General features: G+C 33.8%; 1 long non-coding RNA gene across 1 annotated transcript in view; it reads right to left on the bottom strand.

Annotated features, from left to right (window-relative positions):
- Positions 1 to 4,688: 4,688 nt before the first annotated feature.
- The window catches only part of LOC118701959 (uncharacterized), a 115,347-nt gene continuing 100,046 nt past the window's right edge, over positions 4,689 to 19,989 (bottom strand). Inside the window, exon 4 of the long non-coding RNA XR_008508587.1 lies at positions 4,689 to 4,866. This is a non-coding gene — a long non-coding RNA (uncharacterized LOC118701959). The remainder of the gene's footprint in view (positions 4,867 to 19,989) is intronic.

Below are 19,989 nucleotides of genomic sequence, written 5' to 3'. Positions count from 1 at the left end.
GTAAAGACAGTACGAATATTTAAAGAATCATGTTATAGCAAGATATGTAGCAAGTGTCATAGCTGAACTTAACATAGGCCAATATGTCACTTCTTAAGGATATCAGCTGAAGGATATGAACTTATGTGAAATAAAACTGTTTCTTTCAGTAAATGTAGTTGCTTCTCTAATGCATTTTAGTATGTATATGCATATATTTGTTATAATAAATATATGCAATACCATGCTGAGTAGCTAATACCTTATCTAGAGCCTTGTTACACACTTAAATCAGCCTAATTTCTTAGTGAGCATCATTTTTTACCTCTGTTAATTTTAATGCATATATAATACAGATAGACATTTTATTAAAAAGAATCATATTGAATATATAATTGACAGCCTATATGAAATTTCCAGTATAAATACATGAGCATTTGTTAAAATTGTTATAGCATCTGTGGGTTGTCACATATTAGCTTTATTATAAAAGTGAATTAGAAAATAAGAGACAGAATACCGGCAGTGTTCCAGTGTGACCTATACTGCCATAGTATTATAAACTATAAATTAAAACAGTGGTTCAAGGTCATTAGTCTAGTCACTTGCTTGTCATTTAAGACCAAACAATCAATATAATTTTGAAAGAGGTTTCATAATGTTTTCCTTTATTTTTTTATTGAAGTAAAGTAGGTATTTTCCATTTAAAAAATTTCCAATTTTTATTTTACTTTGGAAAAGACCTAGAGAAATTAATTCTTCTTAAATTTTCAGTAAAATTGGCTTCAGTATTCACAAGTAGAACAGAGGAAAGTTGAAATTTGCAAAACTTACCTTTAAGGCCTTCATTCCTTTTTGAAGAGATAGACAGCATTACTGGAAAATCAATTTTCTTATTTTGAGCTACTGCTTCTTAATAATCGATGTGTGATTTGATAAAAGAGTAATGATTGTAAAGCTATAGAAATACTGATAAACCATGCACATACAGATACTTCTAATAGTTTTGCAAATACTTAAAAATTAAATAGAGTCTTCAAAGACATCTGTGAATTTCCTTATTTTCTTAAACACTGAAGACTCTGTGATCTTGTCTATTTTGGTTCATTTGCATACATGTGAAGAAAAGGTTTTGCAAAGACTTTCTTCCTATCTTCCATGTATATTACATAAAGATGGGGGAACAACAAGTAGATAGAGACAAATGCTTTAGGATGGTGCTTTTATTATTGAGGAAGACATGGAAATTTGCTATGCTTAGAAGACATACATGTCTTTTAAGAATGAAAATAATTAAATAGATAAAAAGACAGCTCTGTTGGTGAAGTTTGCAAAAGAAGAACCAACACTACGTTATGTATGCTTCTTCATGAATGCCAGATTTTTAAATAATTAGGTAAGGAAATTTTGGATATTTGCTCCCAAATGCAGAAATTGATAGAGTAGGCATATTGGAAACTTGGTGGAATGCTGTCAGTTGATGTCATACTGGAACATCAGGGTGACAGATTTGGCCATAGCTGTGATGGAAGAATATTTATTAGATGTCAAGAGATCCTAAAATCAAATCACACTAATAAACTACATATCTAAACTAGTATCAAATTCTGTACATAATGAAATTATAGGGCTTAAATAGAAAAAAAAAATATAATGTTTGATGTCTACTACTGATTATACACCTAGGATGCTGATGCTGTCTGGATATTTACTAGGCTACAATGGAGGCTATAAAACAATAAGACAGCTTGTTAAGAAGAAAATGGGAAAATTCAAGTCTTTATAGCATGGAGGCTGCTGTAGAATGCCATATTTGAAATAAAAGGCAAACAACACTGCCTGTACAGAAAATTTTCAGACAGGAGAGAGGAAATAGAAGGAAAAGGGATGTTATTACATATAAGAACTCTTCCTTCAGAAAGCTGAGCTCAAGTCCAAATAAAAATTAAACACAAAATAAGACACTAAGAAACACTGCCAGATTAAATATAGAAACCAATACATTAAAGAAAGCCAAAAAGGGTTGGAGGAAAAGATAAATGAACAAAAAAACTCATGTTAACAAATCTTGGTTAAACAAGTCAGTAGCAGGAAGCCTTCCAGTAGTCTGTAGGACTTACAACTAAGCTATGAAACAAATCCAAAGCATTTAGAGAAGACAAAACACAGAAGAAAAATAAACCCTTTTCCTTAGCATTCACGAAGAAACTGAGAAGATTCTCATGGTCTAATTTTTCCTGATGGGAAACTCCTCAAGGGAACTGACTGAAATGAAGTTACAGAAGAGATTGTAGTTCAAACAGAGTGAACACTACCCAAATCAGAACCAAACTGTATTTGTTCAAGGCTTCCAAACTGAGTCACAGCAGCTGAGCATCATTGCTTTCTTAAAAGTTCCTTAATGCAAGTGAAGAGTAGCAAATTTGGCGTCACTGGTTTAAGAAAAGATACTGGGAAGGCATGGCAACATTTGTACTTAGAAAATAAGTAAAACTATAGCTAATGACACAGTTAATGACACTCAGCTAAATGTGATTTGTTTACATAAAACCAATTTATTCTTTTATAAAGCTTCACCAAAAAATTTGGAGTTTTGAGAAAGTAAAGATCAAGTGGTTTCGTTAAGTTGAACTTAAAGAATTTCAGTGAAATTGTCACAGAATCATACAACAACACTGATTAACCAAAGTGTAAGAGTTAAATCTCACTTGTGGACTTAGAAAGTTTGCTTCTACAGGAAAGTATTTTGGCTGTAGAGATGACGGTCACTTGATGGCAACAGCAAAACTTCTTTGAGTCTGAGTGACAGGGCAATAAAATGTCCGATGAAATTCAATACTAGTGGACTTAACATAATATATGGAAAAAACAAATCCCAACTTACATACAAAATGTGGTAATCTTTTCCATTATGATATAAGGCTTTGAGTAACACTAATTTTACAGGAAAATTTGACACTGTTGAGTCAAAAAAACCAAATTATTAACAGTAAGCAGGGGAAAAATATCCTGAAACAGAGATCATACTTCTATGTATATTTTCTCTCAATATCTTGATTACAGTACGCGGTTTTTTACTCTCTTGCTTCCCCTCCCATTCTCTCACAAGCACATAGTAAAACTGTAAAAATTTTGGGTGCGGACAATAAGGACTATCATGTTTATCATTATTTTTACATGAGGAATTATTTTTCACCTGAGGGAAGAGGGAGGTCGGTCTATTATTTGTTCCTGAAAACAAAAATACCTGAGGGAGTTATGATAGCAGTCTCTTACCAGGAGTGACATGGACAAACTCATGACTAGTTGTTTTTTTTTTTTTTTTTTTATTTATACATTGGACAATATGAAAAAAAGCTGGAAATGAGCTGTATCCAAATAAATAAATGCAAATATTTTTTCAGGACTGAATACTACACCTCTGATATTTGTTGATGTTGAAATTTACTGATGGTGAAATTTGCTCCTGCTTGCAGATGTAAAAATTTTAGCTTATGCTGGGCTCTAGAGGAGACTTGACAGCTTTTTGTTAGACATCCACAAAGGGTCATTAAATTCATGTGTATTATAATGTGACTGTAAATGTTTTGGATAGGAAAACAACTTCTTCTGTTCCTTATGCAATTGCAGATCTTCTATTCCTTGGGCATTTATCTTAAGTACAGGAACATTTATTGCATGTATTTTGGCCATTTGCATGTTTAAACTGCAGAAAATTACAGCAGAACTGAAGCCCAAGACCAGCATATTGTTTTGAATTGTGCTTTCACATAAAGTAGCCACCCTGAAATGCTTGTCAACCAATCTAGCAAATTGAATAAGTGTTGTAAAAGGCATGTACAATAGGGAGCAAATTCCTTCCTTACAAATAAGTAGTCATTTTGTATTCTAATGTGTGAATTTATTGCCTACATTTTAATTATTAAAATTACAATTAAATGGCAAAAAAATTAAAATCTTTGTACAATTCAACATTGATGTTAGACTTCTGTATTCTAAGTTATCTGAAATGGCCAGGAGATCATTGAAACACAGGGAAAACAGTCAGTTGCTGTGGTTCAGTTTACACTGACTAAGATAAATGGAAGGTGTTTCAGAGATTTATATCAGAAGTGACAGTTCTTTAGAAGCTGTTGACTATTCTTGCCAGCTTTGTGAAAGGAATTCTGTGTCAACCAGATACAGAAAACTATTGGGATGGGAGATGTAAAAGTGGAAGAAAATATCTGAAAGAGCAGGGGAAACCCCAGAATTCTAGGTTAAAAAAAGCAGTATAATAATTGAATGAATTACTCACACACAGAAAAGATTAAATTAATTTTACCTATATAAAAGTGGGTAATCTGTAGCAGGAGGATAGCAACCAAAGTTATGCTTATTTATTTTACTCTAGGTGTGGAGAAGACCTTTCATTAAGGGGCTGAAGCCTGGACTGTCTGAAAGTGTGCAGAATCCTAGCTGAAGCTGAAACTACTCACTGCCTGCATTTTTGATTCTTCTCAAAGCTTAGGCCGTGGCACATCAGCATTCTTATGACACTGTTTATATGTAAGATGGGAAAGAATTCACTGCATCACTGAAAACATTAGTCTGAATGTGTGCCTCTCTCCATGAGGCTGTAGGACTAAATAAAAATGCCCAGCAAAAGTTCTGAAAACTGAAAACATTAGTCTGAATATGTGCCTCTCTCCATGAGGCTGTAGGACTAAATAAAAATGCCCAGCAAAAGTTCAGCCTTTTTCTTTCCAAGGGAAGTCATGGTACTTCTGTGCCATATTAATTTCCATCTGCAGAGCTCAACCTGCATCTCATACCACAGTCTTCGCTCTTTCCTTTAGATTTCCTTTATATCAAGCAGATACTTCACCCAAGATTTCCAGTGTTTACCTGAAATAGTACACAGGTAGAGAAGAGTAAATGAAACCAAAATTTAAGTTTAAGGAAGGCTTAGTGTACAGGGAAAAAAATTTCTGAAAAAACTTTGATTTCTTTCAGCAGGCTTCCCCAAGTTACAAGTGCACCCAAACAAATATAAGAAATTGTTTCTTTCTCATGAAAAAGTAGAAGCTTTGCAGGGAGAATGCAGAGGTTGTGATATTAAATCCACAAGTATGGTTTTATAGATATGGGTTTTTTTCAGATTAACTAAAATGCATTTAAGAAAATACAAATGGAAAATAAACAAGGATTTTAAGGACCGATTTGGGAAACTGTGTGAAAGAATTACAGCAGTATAACTTTAAGACTGATATTATATGATGAAAACTTTAAACAGATTTTGCATTACTACTGATCCTGATACTATAGCTTCTAAATGTGCTTTTATGTGGGAGAATGCTTACTGGCCTTTAAAACTATTTTAATGATTGAGTGAAGTCTATAGAAATTGCGTGAGTTTTGAGTCTGTCACAATCTTCCTTTTGTTTAAACTTTGTTGTTGTTATTGTTGTTTTTTCATATTTTCTATATAAATGGCTTTATTTAACCATGAAAACTGGTTCCAAAATGTAATGTTACGAAAATGTTTGGCTTTTGATGTGTAACTGTATAAAGGGTTGGATAGTTATTATTCATTTAATGAAAATAAAATATAATAGGATAATAAAGAAGAAAAAATTAAAATATGAATATTTAAGACATATGTATTATACCTTTAATAGTTCTGTACTGTTCTTCATTGCAGTAATTAACATAAATAACTTAATTACAAGGTTTTCACAACATAAAAAATTCTCTTCATCCCTGAACAGAGAAATACTCGAAGACATAAGTCAATAGCTCCACTGGTTTAACTGAGTTATGAATTATTCCTCTTAGGCATCTTCTGAGCATATCTCACTGTTCTCTCTGACAATCTTGACAGAGACTGCTAATTCATGAGGCATCAAACAGAAGCAAAACTGACTGAAGAGTGCTAACACCAAATAGAATTAAGGAAATTTCTAGTGTTTTGCTTAAAAGATATATTTATATATTTTTAATGTTTGTTTGTTTTCCTTTTCCTTGAAAAACTTGTGATAAAAATACTTTCTTCCCCTGGACTAGTTAATATATTATTAAAGTATTGTCTTTTCCAATATGGTAGACCATTCCTGACTGCCACTTTCATGTTACATATTTTAAGTTCAACCTTTTTGAAGAACTTATATTGGTGAAGCAGGAAATTTTTTATTACAGCAAAATTAAGGACAAACAGGACCAGTGATATCACTGATATGATGGAGAAGTGACTTCCTCTTCAGTGTTTTCTCCATGGTCAGCTTTGAATATTTAGGAAGAATGATATGTTGAAGGAAGTCAGAGTGGAACTATGTACTGCAAGATCTGTTAAGGAGAATGGAAAAAACCAAGGTAGCTACTAAGTTCTGAAAATGTCTCTCTTTTTTCTTTCTTCTTAATTTCTATGTAATCTCATATTTTAAATTGTTACAGATTTCCTTCTTAGTTAGTATTTTTATAATTTAATCCTTAAAGGACATATAAAAATTAATCCTCATACCTTATCGCAAATAAATACACGCTATATTGAGTATGCACTTCATCAGAGAGCTAAGCATGTGTTTGAGCTTTGTTCTGAATGAAGATATTTACTACCTTGGAGCTTTATCCTAGTACTTGCCATTTCATCCAGATTCCTTTAAGCTTCCCATAAGAGATTAAGTTGCCTTTAATGGAAATGGGATAAGGTCCTAACTAAACTGGAATTACTATAAAGCTATGTACCATGTAAATCAGGTTGTCACTTAGTTTAAAAAGTCATGGATAATACTAACATGCTCTTTCCTGAGGCAATAGTATCTGATTTAATATGGTAATGCTCTTACATCAAATACAGAGGCAGACCTCTTCATGCATGTATTTCCAGTTTATAAAAATATTGCTTTAAGGTTATCTTGAATTGCCATTACATTTGAAAACAGAAATGTCAATATTGTTCTTTGGCAGAATTTCATTACTCTTCCTAATATTCATTATAAATTTGCTTTCAGTAGACTTTGAGGAGCATTTAGTATATAAAGGTTTTTTTGTGTTAAAAGATTTTCATCATTAATTTACACTAAAGTGTTAAAATTGCCATTTTCACCCTCACTAACCCATGAAATCAGTTGTCTGTCTGATTTATTGGAAGCTTAGCATATTTTAACAAATGAGATAGAGGAATAGATGCCTTGAGAGAAATAAGTTTCCATTTTACAGATATAAGAAGTCTCATAACAAATCAGTTCTGCCATGAAAATTATAAGTACAAGGCATACTGCGGATCATAAGATTTTTTCCTGAGTGTTTGTAGGCTGAACTCTTTGCTTTCATTACACTTTAGATGAGCAGAAAAGGTCATTTTTATTTATTGATTTTTTTGGTCACATGAGAGCAATATGGTTACTGTCAAAATTCCAAGGAAGTATAAGAACATTTGGCATCTCACAAAGAATATTAAATCATTATGCCAAGTATATTACAGGTGGGGAATGCCTTCTGTGTTAGCAGCTAATGATGAAACAACAGGGAGTAGAAAACCCACAGTAAAATAATATAAAGGACAGACTATAAGGCTGGTAATATCCGGTCCTTGAGACATAAAATAACATCAGAGAAAGCCTGTTGAAAATATGCCAGAGTAAAGAGTCCTCACATTCACTAGTAGTTTAATATTTTTTGGCAACAGGAAAATATCTTTGGCATTTTTTAAGGTATAATTGTTTTAATGGATAAACATAACATAAATGTTATAATTAGTTGAATTATATACATTATGGAAAAAAAGTCCATTAGAAAACCATAAGTACTTGAAGAAACTCTTTGCAAACAATACAGACATATAAGATATTTTCAATAATAAAGATAATTTAATGTATACAAAATATTTACCACAAATTTATAGACTGTATTCTAGTTCAGCATTTGGTATAAAATATGTCCTTTTTAAATTTTGGACAATTTTTTTATAAAAGAAATACAATTTCTAATGTTACAATCCCTTTCTGATAATCTACAATAAAATAAAATACCTTTGAGTCCCATTGAACCCTTTGGGTTTCAGAGCAGAAGTTACTTATCTCTTAGGGTATGGTTGGGTTTCACTGAAAAACAGTACACAGATTGCTATTCCTTGCACCTCAAATAAGATTTCAGGAGCTGCCATCTTCCTGCTTTTTCGGTTTTTAAAAACTGGAACATACTTCTTCAGTGGTTCTTATGACCTCCCAATAAGGCACGTGTACAGCTCCTCAGTTTCCCAAAGCATGGAGGGCACTGCCCAACCTAATGAGTCTGATCCCTCACCTATCTGTTGTTTTTGAAGGACAAACATGCCTTTGAAAATCCATAGAGAACATTTTTCCCTTTTCCTTTCCAGGTCTAAGATATCACTTGCCTTGTTTTTCAAGGGTTAGCAAACACAGAATGCACTTCACCATTGAGAAATGTCTAATCCCATATTTTTTGATGTTTCCTAAACAGATAGAATGACACAATTCTTCTTTATCTATCAGCTTAATGCATCTACAGCATTTGGCTGACAGTCATACATGTAGAAATAAAAGGCTCCCATGTCACCGATCGAATTCTGAGACCATCAGGGCCAACGCACATAAACATCCACAAGGGAGTTATATATTGTGTGCTTCAGCCAGCCAAATGCCATTGCTTTATGGAATTATACAGTTTTTAAATTGAAAATTATTTCTAAGTTTTAGAGCATTTATTAGTGAACATTCTGGCTAAAAAAGCTTTAAACACCATTTTGCTGTGTCTCAGTGCTAGGAAATGACTGTGCACTAAGAAACAGTCAAACAATGTGAGTTACTCATCAATAATGCAGTAAGAACTGAAAATAAAAACACCCAAGTCACTGTTTACACTGCCCAGAAGTGAATAGCTTATGAATCTGAGAATTCTGCTTAATTTTGCATAACTGTGAGATAATCCAATATAAATAATGAAACAAAAAAACAAGATGTATAAGTTTCTAGAATTTTCCTACCCTGAAAATTGAAAATAGTTTTTATTTAAATTTATCTAAAATGTCAGATTATTTTATATCCTAGAATATAAAATCTTACTACTTTCTGAAGGCCTGATGTATATTATCCAGATGAATAACACCACAGAAGTTCACTCAACAGGAGAAGAAGCAAAAATAAAAATTAAGGTTAAAACTAGGGAAGATAGCTGTTTTGTCTACTTCGTGACCATTCCTATAGTGTTTATTCAGGGTGTTTCAAATGAAATTGGGAGATTAAAGTGGCTAAAGCCGCTATCTGATCTGATCAGAAAGCTCAGAACATTGCTTTTTCTGCTTTCATTTCTTTTTATTAGATGTGGCACAAGGAACTCAGTGCGTTGGATATCCTGACAACAACCAGGATTTGGCACTGCAGTGCCTATAGGGATGCTGTGGGATGCCAGTGTCGAAGCAAGGGGGTTGTTTCTTGAGAAGCAAGATACCTTAGACATCTTACCATGCTTGTGACCAAATTTCCAAGAAATCCATATTTTTACTTTTCTGAAAAAGGACAGTATTCTCATTCGATGTTATTTTCAGTGTTTGCAAGTATTGTCAAGGTTGATAGCTTAATGGAGAATACACTGTTTGGGCATAAAACTTTCTGTCAGCATGTTTTTAATCTTTGAAGAAATAATCAAAATCTATCTCAAGGCAAAAAAAAAGGGAAAGAGAAATGAGAGGAATGTGATAAAAGCCAAAAGTGTTTGAAAATTGGAAAAGAGAGTTTATTTTAATGCTTTTCTGCATAAGCCATCATGGAGATAAAATTGGCATTGACTGGGGCTCAAAAACATTGCTTTAAAAATCCTAATGGTGTCAGACTTCCTTTGGTGCAGAAGCAAGAAGAGTTTCAGTGTCCATGTAATACACACCGCCTGATATTTCTTCTCAGTTGCTTAACATGATGGGTACTGTGATAGATACTGTTATTATTCACAAATGTATTTATGTATTGAAGTGTGTTGTATTTTGCCTTTCTTTTGAGAAACATAACATCTTTCTTTTTTTCTGAGAACAAATGTCAAGCTAGTATTTCTATATGAATTTGTTGCTGCCATGTTTTATTAAACTTCATCTCTCTCCTAACCAGGACGATGAGTTCGACTATGAGAAAAGAATCTGCCACTTTAATCCTTTAAGTATGAAACTTTCAGAAAAGTTGTGTTTTGCTACTAATATAGTATTTTAAAAGCTGACTTGCTTATCAGTAGAACTATGGCTCAAGAGATTTTCCTCAAAAAAAAAAAAAATAAAATAAAAGGCATACTGGTACATAATGACAAAAGGAGTAAGAAGTTAGAGAGAATCTACTTTTGATGAGAGGTTCATTGACCTCCATATGGTAAAAAGAAAAATCCCTGATCAGTCCCAGAACACTGTGTCTTACCTATCTCAGCAGTTACTAATACTTTGCTAAAAGTTGGTATTGAGATGTATATTGATATATCCAAAGACAGAAGATACAAGAGGGAAATAGCAGTTTGCAAATTACACTGTAAGATTTTTTTTTTTGTTCATGATTACTGCATTGACTTCTGAGGGCTTTCTGAAAACTGTTTCATAAAGATTATCAATATGTTTCTAAATTACATTAATAGCATAGTAATTTCTCTATAAATTAGTCAGGACTGGATAATGTAATCACACCCTCCCTTTCAATACTCTTGAGATTTGGCTAAATTTGACCTAGATCTGTATAAGCATTTTTTGATTTTGAAATGAGTTTAGGATTCCACAGCTGCATAAACACATACCGTATATATCTGCTAGATGAGGAACAAAGCATGGAAACTAATGATTCCTTATGAATTTGTCCAAAGTGTACCTCAAAGTTTGTATATTTAACTGGATTGTGTGACACTTTCAAGTCAAAATTTCTATTAAAAATACACTAAAATCCTTCTTAGTGTTCTAGGTGTGTATCCCCTCAAAACTTAATGAACACTGTTAATATCAATTGAAAATATGCTTTTGGATGAACCAAATCATACCTTGCTACCAGTATAGTTATATGCCTTGAAAGGGGCTATTATGTGTGTTTACTGCTGCCAAAAGCATTGTTTCAGTCTCTATAAGATGATGAGTTTTTTATATTGATGTTAATTGTGCTTTTACAGTAGTTACAGTTTTCCCAGCATGATTAAAGTAAAATAAAACACTGACAATATTGAGGCAGAGCAAGACCTTTGTGAGGCAGCAATCTTGTTAACTAGTGATGAAAATTTTTTTAAAATATATGAGACATAAAAAAAATCAAGATTTGAGAAGATACCAACATATTATGCTCTTTTTCTTCTCTTAAAAGTGTCCCCTCTTGTATTATATATTGCATATTGATAAGTGAAACTTGCTTAATAACCAAGTCATTTGTGCATGGCCGAAAATGAGATAGTTGAAAAAATTATTTTCTTTGAGGATAAGTTGAAGGCATGTCTTTTGGTGCTGTAAATCAAATTAATATTCAGAAAATCTATCTCATTATTTTTTTTAGTGCTACAGTTCAGGTCCAGTCTTGAATAGAGCTCAAAATTCAGTACAGGTTCACTGTACATGGGATCTGCTAAATCAAGAGTGTTTAGAAGCATGCACAGTAATTTAATTCAGTTCAGCAATTTGATGGAAGCTGAAATTCTTAAGAGTTAAATTTATGTATGGGAAAAAATATTGGCTACCCATTAGCTATAGCATGGGTATCCAAGAGTGGAATAGTCTGGACTGGATTTAGAAGGTACTGTCTCTCCTGTTCAGTTCTTCCTGTTGGAAAAAACCTTCTGTCATTATACCAAGAGTAGTTTGTGTTCTGTAAGTGTAAATTTAAAATAAATTCACTTTGACAAAATTATTGTACCTTTACATGGAGGTAACTAAGGGTAGAATTTGATAAAACTCCCCATATTGTCATGATTCTGTCCAGTTAATTCTAATTACAGACTATTTTTCTGAAGGAATCTGGACTAGTTTCAAATCTCATATAGAATAATAATATCTATAAAATGATATACCTATTATTAAACAGGAGCGTTTTCATGATAGTTTACCAGGAAACATCTGAAGATGCAGTTACTCTAATAGCTGTGAAATCTGTTACACTCATTAGACATGATTTCCAAGCTGTAACACAGCTGAGACTTCAAGGATTTGCAGAGTGAAAGGCACAGAATACAGTCCTAATTTGTATAGGATTAGATAATAGATGATTCTGCATTTTTGTTGAATTTGATTGGTGCTTTGGCTAGTAATTTCTATTTTAGAAATCTGAAATGACAATAAAGATTGCAGTGATCGCTCTGTTATATAAAAATTATTAATGCCATGTATGTTCGATGAGACAAATATTTCCCTTTCATGAAGCTCAAATGATAAAATAAATAATTCAGAGGTTTCAATGTATCAAAAAGACAATATAAAACCTATTCCTTTAGCTTTATGTAAGACCAAAACTTTCTTAAAAAACTAATGTGGTTATTTAAGTTTTTACCACTAGTTTATGAGGTTCATTTTCACCTACTGTGAACCTAAATCTACCTTATTCCTAAAAGATTGTTCAGATTGTTAAATGCTATATATTTTCTTGACCTGAGTTAATTAGACAAATAATTCTTTCTGTCGTACCGTTCAATAGTTCTTTATTTGCTGGATTGCATACCTGCTCTGCCAAATATGTTCTATTCCTCAGATATCTAAAATATTTCCAGTATATATTCTCAGTAATTTGAAAGGCAAAAAATTGGTCAACATCCAAATGAAAATCAAGATTTCTGAAATACCAACTTTGTATTATTTGAAAATAACAATCAATATTTAGGCACCTATTTTTACATTTTTTTTAGATGTCTCCATGGAGCCCTAGTAGTATCCAGCATTTGTGTGCACGTGGTTAGAAGGCAACAAGACTTTTTAATGTTTTGGTCTTCAGTCTACTAGTTTTTTATGACTACAGTCATTTGAGGAAATAAATATAACAGCCTTGTGACATCTCCATCAGCTTGCAGATTACTGCTAAAATATACAAATCAGGTCTAAGTTTTTGCTGTCTTTTTGCTAAGCTTTTGAAAGAAATTATTCAGCTAGGGATTAATGTTTTTTTTGTTGTTGTTATTGCTATTAATTTTTTATTCCTCCCCTCACTGAGACTGACTCTAATTTTTTGCTCATATTTTAGCTCACTGCAATTAGTTTAATATGCTGTAGTATCACTAGAATTTAAACTGTTTAATATTTTGTCCCTGAGTTTTGACTTGCCTAAATTGTAACATTTTATCCTTCTTTTTAGCAAATGTACTTTTAATGCTAAATAGTAGAAGTGAGTGAATTAACCCTATGACATAATTTTTAATACAGTCAGTAAGTATGCACTTTTTAAATTGTGCCTGCTGCACTTTGGTATAAATCCTAATTATTATTTTTCCCACATGCCAATATAAATTTTGGTGTGTACAGTGATGAAAGCAGTGAAATACCTGGTAGTCTCATTACATATTTCTAATGCAAGTGGATTTTTATGCAGAAAGCTACACAGTTGTAAACAAGCATTACAATGAAAGAAAACTTTACTATGTAAAAATAGCTTACCAGGGTTTTGCAAAGTTCCCTACAAATGTTCTTTTGAGTTGATTTTACCTTTAACATAGGGTCCTGGCAGTTGCAGAGTTTTAGGGGGAGATTTTTGTGTTTGAGTAACAGGGCAATTTAACAATTTCCTTCTAGATGCATATGAGACATCTGAAACACCTTTAGATGAGTTGTACAGGTAACAGGTAACATATACTGCACTTAAACATCGGCTTCTCCTTTTCATGTTTAGCTGGTGGACAGTATTCCTTTCACCAAACTAATGAAAAACATTGTATTGACTTACGCATGTTGCTGTGCTTGTGAACATGAACTTTTTATTGTGGAAACATGAAAACATCTGTGTTACTCTTATATACACATATATATGAACATCTCATATTAACAGCAATATCTGCTAAGGACTCATGACTGCTTAGATTTCAAATTCATATCATAGAGAACAGGAGCCATACAACTGGAAAATACATCAAGTCTAGAGTGTATTTTTGGTGTTCACTTGCACAGAATCACAGAACTCTGAACAGCACCCCAGAGCTCAGCTTAGCTTCCCCTCTATGGTTGTTGTCAGGATTCTGAGACAATAAGAACAGGCAGTTTTAAGGATAAAAATGTTATTATCTGCTTTATGATGCTGATTTATTTGGCATTATAAACTAGGCTAGATGCTGTGATCTTTTTTTTTGCCATTTGACTTGTCACCATTAGCATCACAGATGTTCAGGTGTGAAAGCTGACATCAAATGTTTTAGATTTCTCAGTCTAAGATTTTTACTGATTGTATTAAAGCTGGAAAAGAATGTGAAAATGTATCAGTATGAGTGGTTTTGCTGTGGTAAACAAACACATCATTGAAATAATAGGACTTTGATGTGAAACATAGTCCCACAGCAATAATAATCTGAAGACATAATAATGACTAATTTAGCGATCACACAAATTTCACAAAGCTTTCAAAGCATTTTGGTTAATAAGTGTCCTCCTTCAGGAGGGAAAAAAGCACAAAAAAACCCCAACCAACGTTTTTTTAAAGCATGAGCAGAGGAGGGCAAAATGATAAGAGGGAAAATAAATTGTTATGTCCTCACAAAGCTTTCCCTTTAACTCTTTTGTAAATACAAATAAAAAAGCCTAGCTTGTGCTGTGTGCACTGAACACTACACTGCCTGTTGTTAAATGAAGCAGTGGAGGTCAGGAAACTTATGAGGCATAAAAAGAGTAAGATTAGAAAGAACATAGTAAAGAGAAAATCAAAAAAGTGGTTCTGATATGGTGTAGAATATTTTTGAAAGCCAAACCTCTTTCAGAGTACAAATCGATTCAATAAATTTCAAACAAGATTTAGTACCTTTGATCCAGAAAGGCATGATAGTTTTCAGTGGATATAATTCCACGAGAAAAATGTTTTGCTGAGTTGGAATGCCAGTAGGGAACAAATGAAGCAGGACAGAGTATGCTTTGTCCAGAAATTCAGTGGCTTAATTAGAATGAGAGAACTGATTCAACCATTTAAAAAAATACAACAATAAATGCTCTTTTCAATCTCTTTTCATTTGGGCATTTAAAGAAGAAGCAATGGCGAAACATTGCCCTAGATGTTTCCTGTATTGTCAGGCCTTATACAAGGCAAATTAAACAAACATTCTCATGTCTGTGGGGAGAGCTCAGGAACAGATGATTTTCAGAAAGAAAGCAGCATTTTGGGTGATGAACTATTTCATCTGCTAGTCCGTCCTGTCTTTACATATCTGCTGAACATTACTGCAGAGGTTTAAAGGTAGTAAAGATCCAGACATCTTTAAGTGAATGAAACTCCTGTATTATCACCTGGCATTTCATGAATGTCTTTTGAGTTTCTTGTATAATGCATCCAAAAAGGCATTTGAAACAGGGTCTGTAGATAAATTCACACACGTTTTTATATAGACATTAACCATACATATACGTAACATGTTTTTCCCAAAAGGTACATTCCTTCCCAATACAATATTGAAGTACAATAAATCAGAGATAAAACTGTCTAAGATGGTTCTGGAGTGTGTGGAAAATAAGCTCCTAACACAGATGATGAGTGAGACAGCTAAAAAGGGCACACTGTTGGACCTGTTGTTTGTGAACGGGAAGGAGTGGTGGATCATACTTGGTGGCCATCCTGACCATAACAAGCATGTATAAAGGTTTTCATTCTCATAGAACTCAGGTGGGGATCAGCAGAACTGCTACAATGGACTTCCAGATGGCAGTCTTTGGACTGTTTAGGAGTTTAGTTGAGAGACTCTCTTGGGAGGCAGTCCTGAAGGGCAAAGGACTCCAGGAAGGCTGGACATTCTCCAAGAAGGAAATCTTAAAGGTGTAGGAGCACAGCATCCCCACGTGCCAAAAGACAAGTTGATGGGAATGACTGGTGTGGTTAAATGGAGATCTTTCCCTGGAACTCAGGGAAAAAAGAGAGTTTTCTGCATAAAAAATTGGTTGGATGGCCAGGCCAAAAGAGTTGTGGTGAGAGAAGGAAATCCAGTTGGCAGCTGGTCATAAGTGGTATTCATCAGGGCTCGGTGCTGGGGCTGTTCTGTTTAATATCTTTATCAGTGATCTGGTCCAAGGGGATGGGGTGTACCTCCAGTCAGCTTGCAGAGTGCACCAAGCTGGGCGGGAGTGCTGATCCGTTAGAGGGTAGGAAGGCTCTGCAGAGAATTATGGACAGACTGGATCAATGAGCCTCAATCAAGTGTGTGTATGTTCTTTTTTATAGTGAATTTCTCACTATAAGAAATTCACTGAGCTGCTGGATCATTGTTTGTGCCCAGAGAAGGGCAACAAACCTCTAGAGAACAATTTCTATGAGGAGTGGCTGAAGGAGCTCGTGTTGTTCAGCCTGGAGAAAAGGCAGCTCAGGTGAATAGTTCACCTCTCCAAACCAATAATATCTCCAAGGAATCACTGTGGGTGACAATGTCAAAGATTTTGACAAGGTCCAGATAGAAAACATCCATGGTCTTTCCCTCATTATTAAAGTAAAAGTGAAGTTAGCGTAAGAAAACCCCATCATATTCTTGGTTCATACTCTAAGACGGGAAACCCTGAACTGCAACTGAAATAAAACGTCAATTGACGTCAAGAGGTAAGCAGTCAACTTATGCATTGAAAGACATATCTGAACAATTTTCACACAAATAAAGGAATTTAAATAAGAATTCTGTCTCTGTTTTGCAGCTAGCTATATTAAAAAGTACTAAATAGTGATGAACCAGTGAAAATCCCAGGCCTTTTCAAGATGTTTTGTGCCCCAATGTAGAAGAACCTTTTCTTGGTGAGGGAGGAGAGTTCTTGAGAAGATGTCATGTATCTTTTGTATAAATGAGGGAAGCTTTATATACTTTTCAAAAAAAGTCTTAGTTTCAGAAAACAGTGGCAGTTCACTGGACTTGAAATTAATGAACACAGAACATCCTCTGTATTCTCCACTAAGCTGACATTTTAATTTTCCTGATCCTTGCAACTAGTGCTCTTGTAGTATGAACTACACACTCAGGGTTCTCTAAATGCTCATAGATTCCATTCGTTTTGCTACTAATGCCACCACTAGAACAATTTTCTCTCAAATTTCTTTTTCTTTCCTTCTTTCTTTTCCTTCCTTCCTTCCTTCCTTCCTTCCTTCCTTCCTTCCTTCCTTCCTTCCTTCCTTCCTTCCTTCCTTCCTTCCTTCCTTCCTTCCTTCCTTCCTTCCTTCCTTCCTTCCTTCCTTCCTTCCTTCCTTCCTTCCTTCCTTCCTTCCTTCCTTCCTTCCTTCCTTCCTTCCTTCCTTCCTTCCTTCCTTCCTTCCTTCCTGTTTGTTTCTTGCTTACTTGCTTGCTTTCTTCACCATTCTCCTCCTTTTCTTTCAAACTACAATAAACACATTAAAAGATGCACAACTATCCTCTCAGTTTCTTTATTGTATCATTTTGTTCTTTTTATTAATATGATTCTTGAAAACAGACTAGAGATGTGGTCACTACCTGTATTTTCAATCAGAGCAGACACTGTTTAGTTCACACTTTATTTAAATCATCCTGGCTGTGGTTCATACATATTATGCTGTTTTGAGCCAGGTTAAAATTGAATTAAGAGCACTGTTGTGTTCTGAACCCATTGAACTCATCTGGTTTGAAGCTGCACCTCTTCTTTCACATCCAGAGAAGTCAAATGCAGACAAGGCTTAATTTTGTGTCTTAGATATGGGCCAGGCACATAATTTGAGTTTCCAACTGTCAAAAATCTGAGAAGTGGGAAAAAACAGTAGTGACAGATAAGAGGAACTAGGAACAAAATTCTGAAATTGCATTATTAGAAAGCAGGGTTTATTGTGTCAGTAGGTCACCTATGTTAACATTTATTAATAAGCAGAAATTTGGTGCAGAAATCACAGTGGATTTCTGGGAGTTTTGGGATTTATCTGTAAAGATTTTTGTTTAAGTAGATGGTCTGAACTATCTTTGGAGGACATTATCTTTTTATGCCATTATGCAACTAGCATAAAAAAGCATGTTAGTTTATGAGAAGCAGAATTGATGAGGAATTGTGAGTTTGTTTTTTCCCCAAATTTTAATGAGAAGAGAAGAGTTAGTTTTAAGTCTACAGTTCACTAACAAAAAAAAAAAAAAAATAGTCAGGCTTGCTAGCATTATAAGTACCATTGAAATAATTGCTCCATTTCCAGTAGAGACTTTACATTATAATTAAGCAGTAGTGATTTGTATGGAAAATGAATCATATTATGGCTACAGTAATCTGGTCTTCTACAGCTAGTGAGACAGATGGTTCATTTTTTAAAGTTATAAATATAAATGAGAATATTATCATTAGGAATAATGTATATTTAGTATATTTATGATACCTTTTTCTGGAATATGTATTTTAAGTCTATTTTTGGGTATAAGAAATAATATATTTTGATGGTTACCTTATAGTTTAAAGGTCTTCTTCTAAAATAAAGTAGATCCCTGGGATCCATTCTTCTAGTTTAAACTGTTCTCTTGCAAAATATTACTTCACAGAGCTGTTTGCACTTCTCATGAAGACAAAAAAGGAAGTAAACTGTGAGAAAAAAAATCCATAAAATAGATTATGATGTTTGAAAAAAAGAAAGTAATTTTGGAAGACGGTAGCACAAATCAGTTTTTGTACTGAGAAAAATATTGCTTTTCCAAATAAATGAAGTGCTATTGAATTGGACCTTTATATACTACAAAATAAATGAGGTGTACATTCATGTTTAATGCTGAGAGTTTTGAGGACTCATAGTACAATCTAGGTGCTTTCTTCTTGGCTGACAAGAGCTGTTTTCTACATGTTTATGCAATTCACTGCTATAGCAAACACAGGTATTTGTACTGAGCACACCTGAGGAGTTAATTTTCTTTGCAGCCGCCTATATTCTGCTGTTGTTTAGGTAGGTGAACAAAAGAATGCTGATAACACACCAATATCGTGGCTATTGCTGAATAGGACCTGCACAGCATCTACACCTTTTCTGTTTCTCCCTGTATCCTCAGTTACTTGCAGATGGGCAAGAGATTTGGAGAGATAGAACTGGGACAGATGATCTGAACTGACTAAAGAGGTACTCTATGCTACACCACATCATGTTCAACAACATAACAGGAAGAAGTTCTTAGAAAGAAGCCATTGCTTGGAGACTTGTGGGGCATCTGTTTGTCGGTAGTGATTTTTGCACCACTTGTGTTTTTTACAGCTAAGCCAAAGGTTTTACCATGTCAGTTGCAGCTGCAGTCAAGGCAACTCTCATAAACAAGTCCAAGTTACCTCTGCAAAGTTCATATAACCTATATGTTAAATATTTCCTTCCCTCTTTCAATAATCAAGCACTAGTTGATACAAGAATTTAAGCCATTAATAAAGGACAAAATCACCCCACAATGACTCATTAGCAAAAAAAAAAAAAAAATTAGTTTAGTGCCTTCAAATTGGGGTCAAAGGTGTAAACCAACTTCATGTCCTAAAAAAATAATTATACACTTTGAGTGAAGATAGGATTTATAATTGAATTGTCTGTCCTGGTTAATTAGATAATTAGTGTGTTCCTGTATCATTGCATACTGTGGTAATATATGTGTAAAATAATGCAGAAGGATATTTTAAAGTTTAAGAATAGTAGTTCTAACATATATGTTGTTCAAATAATATATACAACACTGAAATTGGGGTGAAGATGAAGGTTTGTGACTTTGGATGTTGCATAATGAGATAGCCTTCATAAGGTTGTATTTATGGCTTAGTCAATTCTCAGTGGCATTGAAATTCATTAAAAGAGCTCTCAGGATACATCTATCAAGGACAGTGCTTAGATGTAGGAGAGAAAGTTCTGGTCAAATGCTCTAATATGCTGAAATCTACAGAAGTTTTGGGCAAGAGGGAACAGTAACAGACTT

This window comes from Molothrus ater, chromosome 1, assembly GCF_012460135.2.
Source record: "Molothrus ater isolate BHLD 08-10-18 breed brown headed cowbird chromosome 1, BPBGC_Mater_1.1, whole genome shotgun sequence".
Classification (NCBI taxonomy): Eukaryota; Metazoa; Chordata; class Aves; order Passeriformes; family Icteridae; genus Molothrus; species Molothrus ater.
This window is presented reverse-complemented; position numbering and strand designations above follow the sequence as displayed.